The following is a 15,912-nucleotide window of genomic DNA, read 5'->3' on the forward strand; positions in this document are numbered from 1 at the left end:
TCGATCATCACCACAGAATTTGCGGTCACTCCGACAAGAGAGGTTTCGTTCGGCGAGTAAAAGTCCGGACTAAATCAGCTGTGTACGAGAGACCTGTTGACAAGCTATGTCTGCCAGTGGAGCAAGAGGACACAAACAGGATGAGAGACACTAAGATCTAGAGACTATCGCATGATACCTTTCTAGACAGGCAATCGTTCTAGGATGCGTAATTCGCATCGTGCAATTTAGATTTGTTTTATGTTTTTCCTCTTCCGCGCTTGTTTGCTCAACTTAGTTTTCGAGATTGTACTTAGCGTTTTCGTCAGGTGTATATGTATGTAGATCCTACAGGCATTCACTGTAAGTGATTTGATAAGTATCTCACACTTAGGGGCCGGGATGTTGGATCTAACACCCGATTGTTATAATGGCCTCAATTAGTATTCCCCTAGGCCTGTTTTTGCAAGGGAATTTAGGTTAATAATTTGCATTTTGCAAGTGACACTTTGCTGAAATGACATTTTCTGTTCATTTTACGTTGAACTTTCAACGAGACGCGCTTCGCGTAGCTATCTGCAGTTACTGCAGTCTGCTAGCAATTTCCTCTGGAAGTTTCGTCTAAACGCGCCACAACAATGTAAGTGTGCTGTATTTTCGATCGGTTTTATCGGTTTGTTTACCTTATAGTTTGTACATTTTGTAAGTTGACTTTTTTGTATGTTTCAGTTTAAACCTTCTTCGCCTCGTCAGTAACGCTGTTAAGCTACAATGTTCAGTCCTCCCGGGCAGTCGACAAAGTGAAAAGAGTTTAGAATAAATTGCGTGAATAGAAGTGTTTGCCTCCGGCGGTTACACGACGTATGGACAAGTAAGTGCTGTTTAATAACTAGTATTGGCTTAGCGGCCATGGTATATATGAGCCATTATACCATGCCCGAGAAATGGTTGTTCTTGCTAAGCGAAAACAGTCATTTCTTACAATATTTCTTGATTGTTTTTAATAAAACAATTATTCCACTCGCGCTTGTTGGATATACGATACGATACGAAAATCTTTATTTATCCACGGTACAAAATTCGTCAGCTTTAAAAATGCCTAAGACTAATATAATAAAAAAATTTAAATAAAAAACGCTGCTTTCCACGAATGCCGTGCCTTACAGTTCTTTGCGTAATCGTTTAAATTGCCCAAGGGACTCTGCTTCCCTTAAGTTACAAGGAAGACTGTTCCAGAGAATGGCGTCACTATAGCTGAAGCTGTTTTTGTAATAGTTTGTGCGCGGTAATGGAACATTGAGTTTATTTTCAGAGTCCCTTAGGTTATATGCGACTTCTCGCCTTTCAAATTTGGAACTAAGATAGTTTGGAGCTAACCCGTGCAGAGACCTGTAAACCGTCGTAGCTCTCTTTGAAATTGTTGCTGGCAAGCTAGGTTTTTCCACCCTAGAAGTTTGAAAAGGTGACCAACATCTACGTCATAGCTTGAGTAGGTCAAAACACAGGCTGCTCTGTTTTGTAGCTTTTGAACCTTATTCCGTAAGGATATGAGATGATTATAGCGAAGTCGGCTCTACGCGCCTCGTTGGCCATCAAACATCTCTATCCAACGCGCGCCCGCGGAATAATTGTTAAATATTTGATATATATTGCTACTTATACAGGCAAAAACTAACGAAAAAAAAATTCCTACGTCTCGGCGACATCTTAGCGCCATTGTCAAGGGAAACTAAAATTAAATATGCGATTGCAAGAGTACTGAGAGTTCAGAGTCACTTATTTGCATAAGTTAGACAAAGACCTTAGCGCAAATAGAGTCTGATTGCACATTTAAACATGGTCGTAATTGTTTAATGAGTAACATCTCATTAATGAGACAATCAAACTTGTTCTGGCATTTTTTCAACACCTTGAAACAATTGCGAAGGTCATCTGGAATCCTGCCTGCGTGTCTATTGTCATAGTGTTTGCGCACTGACGAGGCCTTGCTTCTATGTCCATCAACGCGTGCGAACAGATGGCCACGGGTGTATCCGACATAACCAGCATCGCACTGGTCACACTTGAAGTTATACACAACGCATTGTTGATCAATGAGCTGACGCTTAGGTTCGCTTGTCGGGAACTCCTGGGCAATCTTGCGGCTCGTAAACACTGGTTGGACAATAGTCTGGAGCTTCACACTGAGAAGTGTGAGTTTGATTGTCTCATTAATGAGATGTTACTCATTAAACAATTACGACCATGTTTAAATGTGCAATCAGACTCTATTTGCGCTAAGGTCTTTGTCTAACTTGTGCAAATAAGTGACTCTGAACTCTCAGTACTCTTGCAATCGCATATTTAATTTTAGTTTCCCTTGACAATGGCGCTAAGATGTCGCCGAAACGTAGGACTTTTCTTTCGTTAGTTTTTGCCTGTATGTGTTTATCTAACTCATTGTTGATTATATTGCTACTTGCTAATTAAATTCAGTCACCATGATTACCATGGTTATTGTGTAACATTTATGATAATGTAAGGGAGATCTCCTTAGAAAAGCTATACCAAGCTTGGAGAGGTCTTCCTGCTACCTGATAACGTTATTTTTTTTAACCGTTGTAAGAAAGGTTTGAGTGGCAAAATAAATAAAAGTGAAAAAAATTCTTTCAATGAGGCCTTTTTTTTATCTCATCGGAGGAAGTTCAATTGCGTTTTTCTGTGAACGGATATTCCTTGTATTCATTGATTCCTAAATGTTCATGGAGAGGAAAAAATGAAAGAATAGATTCAATTAAATGTGGCGAGACATCCAATGTGTAATCAACACGGTTTCCTTAGAAACAGGTCCTTTTACTCCTTACAAAGCAAAAGAAATTGCTAACCTTGTATTGGCTCTATGAATCCCAAGAGCACAGAGCTTATGACCAAGCCGAGAAAAACACTGTTTAGTGCCATCGTGTCCAGCCGTTAGTCTCTAAGGAAGAAAAACAATGGAGTGATAAAAATTAAAAAAAAAATTGTCAGGCTCTTATACTTTGTTTTTCTTTGTTTGCACAGAAAGTGGTTTGTTTGAGAATAAGAACTATTGAAAACAATTAACGGAAAAGGGTGGTATACGTTACCGAAGGTATTGAGTATGTTTGGGCATATTTCTGAATGGCGTGCGGTACTTTTTGAGAATAAACTAAGTAGAGCACTTTTCTATGTTTTGCGAGACAACGAGAGTACGAGACGTCTATACTTTCTATGAGACACTTATTTCACGACGTGGAGAATTCCTTATTGACTTGTAAAAACCAAATGATCCACACCTCGTGCCCTCTTCGCAAAAAGCAAGAAACCGAGCTTCTCAAAAAAATCAAGCGGCCTGCAGGATCCGTGCAATTCGACCAAAATTAGCCGACATCTCTCCTTCTTCAGTAGAAGAGCCCGCATGCGCTTGCTCTACGTTTCATAAGAGCAGTTTATTGCTCTTATTACAAATAAAGATAATGGCCCGTTTACACGGTTTCAACATTTGAACAACATTCCCTCAACAAAAGTTGAACGGATGTTGGTAAAATGTTAGAGGCAAAAACCGAACGGAGCGTTCAAACGGCTTCAACGGTATTCAACATTTTCGAGAACAAAGGAAATGTTGTATGGATGTTGAATGAAAGCTTTAACCAATTTTAAAATTGATTCAACACGCTTTCAACAAGCCTTCAACATTTCTTACACCTTAAACTGAGAAAACCCTCAGCACTCACCTTCGTCAACGCAGCCAACTCTTAAATACAATCCGATCCGTACGCTGGTCCGAAGTGACTACACTGTTTCTGATCAATACATGGGATATATTTCACGTTCGCACGGTAGACAAAGTTATCAATCACTCAAGTTATGCTTATTAAGTATCATCCGTTCCGTGTAGTTGCCACTAACAATAGCCCCTTCTCGCACGAACAATCAAAACCGGCTTTTACGAAATATCCCAATATTAAATGGAATGCGAAACGGGCTTTAAGAATACATTCAACTTGCTGAATTAAATAAATTTCAGTTCTGTAGAATTTTTTTTTTAAAGTATCATTTAAATGAAATGTTAGCGAAATTACGATGCTCAGTATTAAATGCCTGTTTCCCGGCCCGTAAACAAGGGCTCTTCCCCTCGAGCATGTTTTCTCAGCTGTCGTTTTCAACACTGAAATAGTTTTTTTGAATTCTTACCGTTTCGTTGAATTCAGTAAAAGGAAAATTCGTTTGTGCAATATGGTTTCCAGATTAATTCAAGGTCTCGTTCTTTCTCATAAATACATCCCAGACATCATTGGTTTTTATCAGAACGTTGCTTAGATGCAAGGTATGATAAGAGATCGCACGTTTGGCAATGCAGATATATTTCTAAGATACCAGTGATATTTCGAAAAATGTGCATCTTTCTCGTGACTCTAGCCAGTGAAAGTCTATGATAATTTTCCCCATTTTAAACTGGTTGGATGTACTCTGCGCAAATGTAAATGGTTTTGTTAGCAAAGAAAATTATTTTTCCTCAATTTCACCCTGACATCTACTCAATCTAAAATTTCTCGTCAAATCAGTTTAGGTGAGCCTGTCAAGCGGTCCCAACATCATACTTGTAAAGCCACGAGTTTCTTTGATGGTATAGGTGTGAACATGACAATTAAAGCTTTATAAAATTGACACGAAAGAAAATGTTTCCTAGTAAATAAATGTTTTGTGTCTCATGCACGGATATCACTTTTTGCTACGAATTTAACTTCTTTAAACCAGCCAGCAATTTGTTGACAATTCATTTTGAAGAGAATAAACAAGCCTTTAAAATAATGTTGTTATTTTGTTTTCTGTGACTTGCTGTTTAATACTGCAAATTACTCCATGATGTCAAACTAGGCTCACGTTAAAGAGTAAATTTATAACAAGTCCTGTCCCTTCTTTAATAATAAAAAACAAGGACCTAGTGAGAGCCACCTACGCACTACATTTTGAACGATACAAAAGCTATCACCACCGATTTGTTGAAAGAGTTGACACCTCGACGACACCAATGACTCTGCTTGGTTGCTTTTAATTATTAGCACAAACCTTTTTGAAACGTATCCTTGTGAATTATGCTTACCATAAGTGGCCAATATGGCCATTTTGCAGAATGGTCCAAAATTACAGCAGAATTAAGAATTCGCAATATCAATAAGCTGACTTCGTTCGGCCCTTTTTCAGAGAAAAATGATTTTATTCTGTGATTTTTTCGCTGTTGTTTTGTGCCGAATTTATTATTTGGCCCAATTTTTCTCGGAAAGGAAGGAAAACAACATGGAGTAAAATAATGTATTAGGAGTTCGGTCCTTTCATACTTACTCAACACATTTTGAACGATGACGAAGCTCTTTTTGTAACAACCGATTCTTTAAAATAATTTACTAATCGACGACACAAACATCTTTGCTTAAAGTATGGTAGTTTCTTATTGGGTTTTATCTGAATGTTCGAAGAAATGTTTTAAAACGGTTTAATGCGGACGGGGCTTATTAGACACACGCAATTATAACTTGAGCTGTCCGAAACAGTTTTGTCTTTAGAAGCCTACGGTATTTGACCGCGCAAACCAAATTCCAGAGCCCTGTTTCATATACACAAGACGTCCCCAAAATTACTACGTCAAGACTAATCTGTTGTGGCCCAAATTTTTCTGTTGGATTTTGCGCCATTTGTTTACTTCGCCAAACTCAAGTGGGCGACGTAGAAATGGGCGTATTTCCAATGGCGTGCGTTATTTGAGAATAAGTGGAGCACTTTGCTATATTTTGCGAGACGAGAGTACGAGACGTCTATACTTTCAATGAGACACTTGTTTCAGGACGTGGAGAATTCCTTATGGACTTGCAAAAAAAAAAAAAAAAACCAAATGATCCACACCTCGTATCCTCTTCGCAAAAAGCAAGAAACCGAGCTCCTTAAAAATCAAGTGGACTGCAGGATCCGTGAAATTCGACCAAAATTAGCCGACATCTCTCTTTCTTCAGTAAAAGAGCCGGCATTCGTTTGCTCTACTATTCATAAGAGCAGTTTATTGCTCTTATTACAAATAAAGATAATGGTCCGTTTAAACGGTTTCAACATTTGAACAACGTTCCCTCGACAAAAGTTGAACGGATGAGGCAAAAACCGAACGGAGTGTTCAAACAGCTTTAACGGCATTCAACATTTTCAAGAACAAAGGAAATGTTGAATCGATGTTGAATGAAAGCTTTAACCAATTTTAAAATTGATTCAACACGCTTTCAACAAGCCTTCAACATTTCTTACACCTTAAACTGAAAAAACCCTCAGCACTCACCTTCGTCAACACAGCCAACTCTTAAACACAATCCGATCCTTACGCTAGTCAGAAGTGACTACACTGTTTCTGATCAATACATGGAATATATTTCACGTTCGCACGGTAGACAAAGTTATCAATCACTCAAGTTATGCTTATTAAGTATCATCCGTTCCGTGTAGTTGCCACTAACAATAGCCCCTTCTCGCACGAACAATCAAAACCGGCTTTTACGAAATATCCCAATATTAAATGGAATACGTAACGGGCTTTAAGAACACATTCAACTTGCTGAATTAAATAAATTTCAGTTCTGTAGAATTTTTCTTTCAAAGTATCAGTTAAATGAAATGTTAGCGAAATTACGATGCTCAGTATTAAATGCCTGTTTCTTGGCCCGTAAACAGGGGCTGTTCACCTCGAGCATGTTTTCTCAGCTGTCGTTTTCAACACTGAAATAGTTTTTTGAATTCTTACCGTTTCGTTGAAGCCAGTAAAAGAAAAATTCGTTTATGCAATATGGTTTCCAGATTAATTCAAGGTCTCGTTCTTTGTCATAAATACATCCCAGACATCGTTGGTTTTTATCAGAACATTGCTTAGATGCAAGGTTTGATAAGAGATCGCACGTTTGGCAATGTAGATGTATCTCTAAGATGAAACTGATATTTCGAAAAATGTGCATCTTTCTCGTGATTATAGCTAGTGGAAGTCTATGATAATTTTTAAGCTGGTTGGATGTACTCTGCGCAAATGTAAATGGTCTCCTTAGCAAAGAAAATTATTTTTTCTCAACATCTCACCCTGATATCTCCTCAATGTAAAAGATCCTGGTCAAATCATTTTTGGTGAGCTTGTTAAGCGGTCCCAACATTTTACTTGTCAAGCCACGAGTTTTCTTTGATGGTAGAGGTTTGAACATGACAATTAAAGCTTTATAAAATTAACTGGAAAGAAAATGTTTCCTAGTAATGTGTGTCTCATGCACGGATATCACTTTTTGCTACGAATTTAACTTCTTTAAACCAGCCAGCAATTTGTTGACGATTCATTTTGAAGAGAATAAGGAAGCCTTTAAAATAATGTTGTTACTTTGTTTTCTGTGACTTGCTGTTAAATACTACAAATTACTCCATCATGTCAAACTATGCTCACAATATGGAGTAAATTTATAACAAGTCCTGTCCCTTCTTTAATAATGGGAAACAAGGACCTAGTGAGAGCCACCTACGCACTACATTTTGAACGATACAAAAGCTATCACATCCAATTCGTTAAAAGAGTTGACACCTCGACAACACCAATGACTATGCTTGGTTGCTTTTAATTATTAGCACAAACCTTTTTAAAACGTATCCTTTTGGACACGTTTTAACAAGACTCTCGTAAAATATTTACCGACTACCTTGGTATAATGGTCATGAGACTACATTCGCAGTGTTAGAGGAAATGTTAGAGTCAACTATAGTTTATCAGATAAGTATGACCTAACTTGTGAAAATAATTTTGTCCTTAGTCGAGCCTGTGTTCGCCCGCGCAAAACAAGTACCCTAGCCTTCTTTGAAATTACACTAAACGTGTCCAGCATTACTGCACCAAAAGACTCAAATGTCGTGACCAAAAGTGTCCTTTCGATTTACAGCTTTTATTTAATTCGCGAAACATTTAAGTAATACGTCGAAACAGTAACGTCCTCTTTTCCGCTGATGAGCAGGTGGTAACACTAAACTAACTGGAGCGCTTGTTGGTACCTTCCGCCTCCGTTTTTAAAGACAGTATGACTACGAAACGTTTAAAAGTCAACAAGACGTTAGTCTCGAGAACACGCCTTGCTTACCATAAGTGGCGAATATGGCCATTTTGCAGAATGGTTCAAAATTACAGCAGAATTAAGAATTCGCAATATCAATAAGCTGACTTCGTTCGGCGCTTTTTCCGAGAAAAATGATTCTGTGATTTTTTCGCTGTTGTTTTGCGTCGAATCTATTATTTGGCCCAATTTTTCTCGAAAAGGAAGGAAAACAACATGGAGTAAATGTATTAGGAGTTCGGTCCTTTCATAGTTACTCAACACATTTTGAACGATGAAGAAGCTCTTTTTGTAACCACCGATTCTTTAAACTAATTTACTCATCGACGACACAAACATCTTTGCTTAAAGTATGGTAGCTTCTTATCGGGTTTTATCTGAATGTTCGAAGAAACGTTTTAAAACGTTTTCATGCGGCCGGGGCTTATTAGACACACGCAATTGTAACTTGAGCTGCCCGAAACAGTTTTGTCTTTAGAAGCCTACGGTGTTCACCCGCGTAAACTAAATGCCTGAGTCCTGTTTCAAATGCACTAGACATCTCCAAAATTACTACGTCAAGACTAATCTGTTGTGGCCAAAATTTTTCTTTTGGATTTTGTACCATTTGTTTACTTCGCCAAACTCAAGTGGTCGAAGTAGAAATGGGCGTATTTCCCAATAGCGTGCGTTATTTGAGAATAAGTGGAGCACTTTGCTATATTTTGCGCGACAACGAGGGTATGAGACGTCTATACTTTCTATGAGATACTTGTTTCAGGACGTGGAGAATTCCTTATGGACTTGCAAAAAAAAAATTGATCCACACCTCGTGTCCTCTTCGCAAAAAGCAAGAAACCGAGCTCCTTAAAAATCAAGCGGCCTGCAGGATCCGTGAAATTCGACCAAAATTAGCCGAGATCTCTCCTTCTTCAGTAAAAGAAACGGCATTCGTTTGCTCTACTCTTCATAAGAGCATTTTATTGCTCTTATTACCAATAAAAACAATGGCCCGTTTAAAAGGTTTCAACATTTGAACAGCATTCCCTTAACAAAAATTGAACGAATGTTGGAAAAATGTTAGAGGAAAAAACTGAACGGAGTGTTCAAACGGCTTCAACGGTATTCAACATTTTCGAGAACAAAGGAAATGTTGAATCGATGTTGAATGATATCTTTAACCAGTTTTGAAATTGATTCAACACGCTTTCAACAAACCTTCAACATTTCTTACACCTTAAACTGAAAAAACCCTCAGCACTCACCTTCGTCAACGCAGCCAACTCTTAAACACAATCCGATCCGTACGCTAGTCCGAAGTGACTACCCTGTTGCTGTTCAATACATGGAATATATTTCACGTTCGCACGGTAGACGGAGTTATCAATCACTCAAGTTATGCTTATTAAGTATCATCCGTTCCGTGTAGTTGCCACTAACAATAGCCCCTTTTCGCACGAACAATCAAAACCGGCTTTTACGAAATATCCCAATATTAAATGGAATACGAAACGGGCTTTAAGAACACATTCAACTTGCTGAATTAAATAAATTTCAGTTCTGTAGAATTTTTCTTTCAAAGTATCAGTTAAATGAAATGTTAGCGAAATTACGATGCTCAGTATTAAATGCCTGTTTCCCGGCCCGTAAACAAGGGCTCTTCCCCTCGAGCATGTTTTCTCAGCTGTCGTTTTCAACACTGAAATAGTTTTTTGAATTCTTACCGTTTCGTTGAATTCAGTAAAAGGAAAATTCGTTTATGCAATACGGTTTCCAGATTAATTCAAGGTCTCGTTCTTTCTCATAAATACATCCCAGACATCATTGGTTTTTATCAGAACGTTGCTTAGATGCAAGGTATGATAAGAGATCGCACGTTTGGCAATGCAGATATATTTCTAAGATACCAGTGATATTTCGAAAAATGTGCATCTTTCTCGTGACTCTAGCTAGTGAAATTCTATGATAAATTTTCCCCATTTTAAACTGGTTGGATGTACTCTGCGCAAATGTAAATGTCTCCTTAGCAAAGATTAGAAAATTATTTTTCCTCAACATCTCACCCTGACATCTCCTTAATCTAAAATTTCTCGTCAAATCATTTTTGGTGTGTTAAGCATGTTAAGCGGTCCCAACGTATTACTTGTCAGTAAAGCCACGAGTTTCTTTGATGGTAGAGGTGTGAACATGACAATTAAAGATTTATAAAATTGACACGAAAGATATTGTTTCCTAGTAATGTTGTGTGTCTCATGCACGGATATCACTTTTTGCTACGAATTTAACTTCTTGAAACCAGCCAGCAATTTGTTGACAATTCACTTTGAAGAGAATAAACAAGCCTTTAAAATAATGTTGTTTCTTTGTTTCCTGTGACTTGCTGTTAAATACTGCAAATTACTCCATCATGTCAAACTATGCTCACAATATGGAGTAAATTTTATAACAAGTCCGGTCTTTTCTCTGATAATGGGAAACAAGGACCTAGTGAGAGCCACCTACGCACTACATTTTGACCGATACAAAAGCTATCACCACCGATTCGTTAAAAGAGTTGACATCTCGACGACACCAATGACTATGCTTGGTTGCTTTTAATTATTAGCACAAACCTTTTTAAAACGCATCCTTGAGGACACGTTTTAACAAGACTTTCGTAAAAAATTTGCAGATAACTATGACGTAATCTTGCCAAAGCAATTTTGTCCTTAGTCGAGCCTGTGTTCGCCCGCGCAAAACAACTGCCCGAGCCTTCTTTGAAATCACACTAAACGTGTCCAGCATTACTGCTCCAAAAGACTCAAATGTCACGTGACCAAAAGTGTCCTTTCGATTTACAGCTTTTATTTAGTTCCCCTAACACACTAGGACGTCGAAACCGTAACATCCTCTTTTCCACTGATGAACAGGTGGTAATACTAAACTAACTGGAGCGCTTGTTGGTACCTTCCGGTGAGTGAAAAAGGGGGAACGAGTTTGCGGAATAGCATATGGCATGACGTGTGGAATGGCATAATTTTGCAAAATATGAGTTATGCGGCGTGACTTTAAGAAATAAATTAACTGAAGAGCGCGTCCTGTTTTAGCGCCAATTTTATAAGAGCATGCAGCTGTAAAACTAGCTGAGTTTTTTTACGATGTTGCGGACACTAGCCGAATAATTGACAACTAAACAACAGATCGAGGATTAGAAAATAAAGGCCTGGGATAGAACATGTCTGATCGCTGGTTCGGAAGAAGTGAGGGGGAAGAAATCGATTAATACTGTTTACAGTTTTTGCATGCAAGGAACTTTTAATAAAATAAACATCTAGTTGACAACTGAGAAAGTGGCAGCGAGTATTAGTCGGGATAAAAAGTAACAGCAGACTGAAGGAATAACTTACATTTCCAAGGCCATTGTATGAGAAATTTTAAATATAAACTACGTCATTTGGACTTTGTGAACACTTAATGGTTACACAATGTAACGAATAAACAATTTGTAATTAACTCATTGGAAAAATATGTTCTAATTTTTCTCACGTTTCATTTTCGTCGATTGAACTACGTACGCAAGTCACTGTATACTGTTGATTTGTTGAGCTGGCTAGCTATTCAATATGGTGATAAATACAAGCCTGCATTTTTTCAGGTTTTTTCGGAACAGTCTGGTTGCGTAGATAACTGCGAGAATCTCTCTTTTATATAATACGTGATATGTCAGTTAGTTATGTGTTCTCGAACTAAACATATCGGTCTTTAAGGTCTCTTCAGTGCTAGATCTCCAAGACTAACTTCAGATTTAAAAGCGAAAAAGCCCAAGGACAAAAAGATCAAATGACGAGTATGGTGTCTAATTATCGACAGGTTGTGTAAAAGGTGGAATTATTCTCATCACAAAGTACATTTTGGTCAAATTGTTTTTCCTGAAGACCATTTCAATATTAGTTAGCGGCAATTTTCCCGCTCATGATAAATGAATCATCGAGCATACAGGGTATGAGAATTGATCCTTTACCGAGGGTTTAATAAAGAAATAAAAAACGCGCCGAGTGCATTGTTGAGTTATATAAGCACGCGGAAATTTTTAAGAACACGAGAGAAGTGCAGAGAGGCACGAGCCGTAGGCGAGTGCCTCTCTGCACTTCTCGAGTGTTCTTAAAAATTCCCAAGTGCTTATATAACTCAACAATGCACGAGGAACAAGTTTTTTTATTTCTTTTATAAAATATAAACAATCGTAACTCCTCAGACAAGTGCGAATTTTAATGAATCAACATCAAGTTTCTCCTTACGCGAGATAACGCGTAATTTAATAGCGCGCGCTCCTGCCGATCACGACAGGGCACGCGACAGCGCGCGCAATCAAGTAAAAAGTCAAACTGTTTTAGTTTTTCGTCTTGTCGTAAGCAAGTTCAAGAAGTTAACTACAAGTCAAGGTTAAGTTTTAAGGTGTTGAGAGACACGTTCAAGTTAATTAAAAGTCTGGAAACATCAGTACAAGAGACTGTTCTTTGCGAATCGCTGGAGTGACAGCGCATTCTGTCTCTGAATTTCTCAGATTTTTCACAGGCAAAAAATCTGACGTGTGCTCCGTGCATATGTACAATTATAATGCACGCACCATACGTATGCTTCGTGCTTTGTGGAGTTATACAGAACTCAGTTTGACCAATCACAGCGCTTGCTTGACCCTGGCTATTTTATAAAAGAAGATAAAATACTGTAAATGTTTATTATTTGCCCTTTTGTTTATCTTTTGTCCTGATAAGACTACACGCTGCCACGTTCATTTTGTCAATCGAAGTCGCAAGGAGAAAGGTGAACATAAAATTTAAATCACCACGGATTTACTCATAGTTCCTTGAATTCGAAAACTATAACCACTTTTCATCGATTTCTTCTCCCTCACTTCTTCCTAAACAGCGAGCGTACGATCTAATCCTCGATTTGTTGGCTATTTATCTCGGCTCAGTAGAGTCCTCAGCATCCAAAAGACGGCTGCTCTTATAAAATTGGCGCGAAAACATGACGCGCTCTTCGGTTAATCCCGCATAAATCGTATTTCGCATAATTATGCCATTCCGCGCGTCATGCCACCTGCCATTCCTCAAACTCATTGCTCCCGATTACCCTCACCGGGTTCCTTCCACATTTTGAAAGACAGCATGACTACGAAACGTTAAACTTCTACTACAAGACGTAACGGTTGGTCTCGAGAACATGCCTTGCTTACCATTAGTGGTCATTTTGTAGAATGGTCCAAAATGACAGCAGAATTCGCAGTATCAATAAGCTCCATTTCACTCAGTGCTTTTTCCTTTGTGAACTTTGTTATACTCTTCTTATCACGTTGTTTGTCACATTGTGTCATTGATGAGTCGCAAGTGTCAGTGAGAAAAACATGAACCTCGTGCGCGTTTTGATGGAAAACGTAAGTCCCCCATACTGTTATATGTGTCATAATTTAGGCACGCGAGACGTATCAGTTAGGAAATGGCCTGGTATACTGAGAATACTCTTGAAGTGTTTGATTCAACTGTAGCTCTAAGATAATGAAGAAGGCGGCTGAAACAATTTTGTGTTTTTAGAAGCCTGCTGCATTCGCCAGCGAAAAACAAGTGGATAAGGTCTGCATTAAAATCAAGAAAACGTCGCGAGACTGAAATTAGGAAAATTATCCAAACCCACGTGGATGAAAGAGAACTTACCATGTTTGCTAGTGGTGGGCATATCGTGACCAGAAATTAACTTAGTGGAGCGCGTCATAATAAATTCGACTTTTTGCGAGACAATGATATGAGGCTACGCGACGTAAACCCTTTCTATAAAGCACTAGTTTCAGAGCTGCTGGAATTCATTTTTTGCCTTTTAAAGAAAGGGATACAGACGCTCCAAAAAGCTTGACATAAAATAGAACGAAGACCGTTTCGGTAAAAGCAACCCTGTACATGTGGAACCAGTGACGAGATTTTTGTTCCTTGAAACAACGTGGATTTGTCGCACTACTTTGCCGTCTCTCTACTCTTCAGAAAAGCAGATCTAGATTACGATTATTCTTCCTATTACTCTTGAATATAAATTGAGCGACCCTTTCCGGTTGTTGCACTCACCTTTAGTCTACGCAGTCAACTTTTAAACAGTAAAAACAGTCTTGTCATAACAAAGTCTTTAAACCGGCTTTTCTGGCAACTTCCTAACCCGAGTTGGTCTTAACAATATAGGGCTTTTGGCCATTCGTTGTTCTGCTCAGGTTCTGTGGGGGCAATGTCAACAGGTAGTGGGTTCTTCTCGTCCTTCTCCAATGGTAATTCTTCGTACATCTTTACATGGATGGTGTTCCGCTTCAGTCGACTCAATAATAACGCTATTTCCTGTTTTGGTAACAACTTCATGGGGTTCAGGTGCACATGGTGTAGACAACTTGTTCTGCCGTTCTTGTTTCACCAGCAGTTTGTCACCTGGACTGACGTCTAAGGGTTTAGTATTCCTCTTGTTGTCTGTACACGTCTTTACTTTTGTTTTCGTTCCACTGTCTCTGTCTCGCATCCCAGTTGCTATCACTTCCTCCCTCAATTCTGGCGATTTTATTCGCATCTTTTTTCCAAACAACAGTTCAGCCGGGCTCACACCCGTGGTAGTATGACGGCTCGACCTATATGCCACCAGATATTTGCGCAATTCCTTCTTCCATTCTTTTCTTTCAGCTTGTGCTATTCTCATCCTCTTCAAAAGAGATCTGTTCTGTCTGTCCACCTCTTCATTGGCTTGGGGCCATAAAAGAGTGGCCTTCCTGTGTTCTAGCCGCAATCTTCTACGTATCGCTCAAACACATCGGAACGGAACTGTGGCCCGTTATCACTGATCACTGACAGTGGCAAACAATGGGTCGTGAAAGTCTCCTCCAAACATTCAATAACCTTCTCGGATGTTGTGGACCACATTATTTCAACCTTACAGAATCTGCTGAAGTAATCTACCAGGACTAACACTGAGTCTCCTGACAATAGTGGAACTAACAGGTCAATTGCCAGGTCTTGCCATGGGCCTCTTAGTAGAGGGGTTGATTTGATCGGTTCTGGGTTATATAGACTGCTTACAAGCTGACAGCCATGACAGGCCTTGCAAAATCTTTTAGCTTGTCTGTCAATTCCAGGCCACTTTACTTTTGACCGCAATCTTTGCTTCATACTGACAATTCCTGGCCAGTGTACCTTCATGGGCAAGAACAAGTATTTGAGGTCTCAACTCCCTTGACATCACAATTTAAGGTGATTTAGGATCGGCTTCCCAATAACACACAGCTCGCCGCTTACAGAAGTGCTTGAGCTTGTCTCCTTTCCAATTTCCATTGTTTATACACACTCGTAACTCGACAAACTCTTAATCTTCTTCGGAGGTTTCCTCAATCTCACGTGTTTCATAGCTTTAGGAGTAGCAGTTACTGCTACAAATTTGGTAAAGTCATCTGAAATTTTGTGTGCTGCTGATGGTTTTGCAGGTCCCTCGGCTTGAGACAAACGGGATAACGGATAGGCATTCCTTGCGCTTCTGGCATATACTTTACTTGTATGGTTGCATCGCAGGATCCACCGTTCAATTCGTGCACATGGCTTTGATCTGCTAGCGTAAATCGTTTCTAGCGGCTTGTGGTTTGTGTACAGTTCAAACTCTGTTCCGTACAGGCACATATGGGAGCGCTCACAACCCAAACAAGTAGATAGGAATTAAGGATTCAACGCCATGTGGTGGTGGTGGAGGTGACGTCACAATAGGCTAGGGGTTAACGTCATCAAAACCGATGACATCATAATCTAAAAATAGAAAAGTGGTGGTGGGGTGACGTCACAATAGGCTAGGG

The 15,912-nt window shown here is 39.1% G+C and overlaps 2 protein-coding genes across 5 annotated transcripts in view; both read right to left on the reverse strand.

Annotated features, from left to right (window-relative positions):
- Positions 1-9,409, reverse strand: part of LOC146459467 (chymotrypsinogen B-like) — a 126,303-nt gene extending 116,894 nt beyond the window's left edge. For 2 of the 4 annotated variants that reach the window (XM_085089399.1, XM_085089393.1), the window contains exon 1: positions 6,299-6,387. The gene's annotated coding sequence lies outside the window, so the exon portion shown is untranslated. Of the gene's footprint in view, positions 1-6,298; positions 6,391-9,334 lie in introns of those variants that run through there. The other 2 variants (XM_085089395.1, XM_085089397.1) reach the window with 2 other exon arrangements.
- The window catches only part of LOC146459469 (uncharacterized), a 283,723-nt gene that overhangs the window by 15,328 nt on the left and 252,483 nt on the right, over positions 1-15,912 (reverse strand). The gene's annotated exons all lie outside the window — the stretch shown is intronic.

Source organism: Pavona decussata, unplaced genomic scaffold, assembly GCF_977016875.1.
Source record: "Pavona decussata unplaced genomic scaffold, jaPavDecu1.1 SCAFFOLD_219, whole genome shotgun sequence".
In the NCBI taxonomy this organism is placed as follows: Eukaryota; Metazoa; Cnidaria; class Anthozoa; order Scleractinia; family Agariciidae; genus Pavona; species Pavona decussata.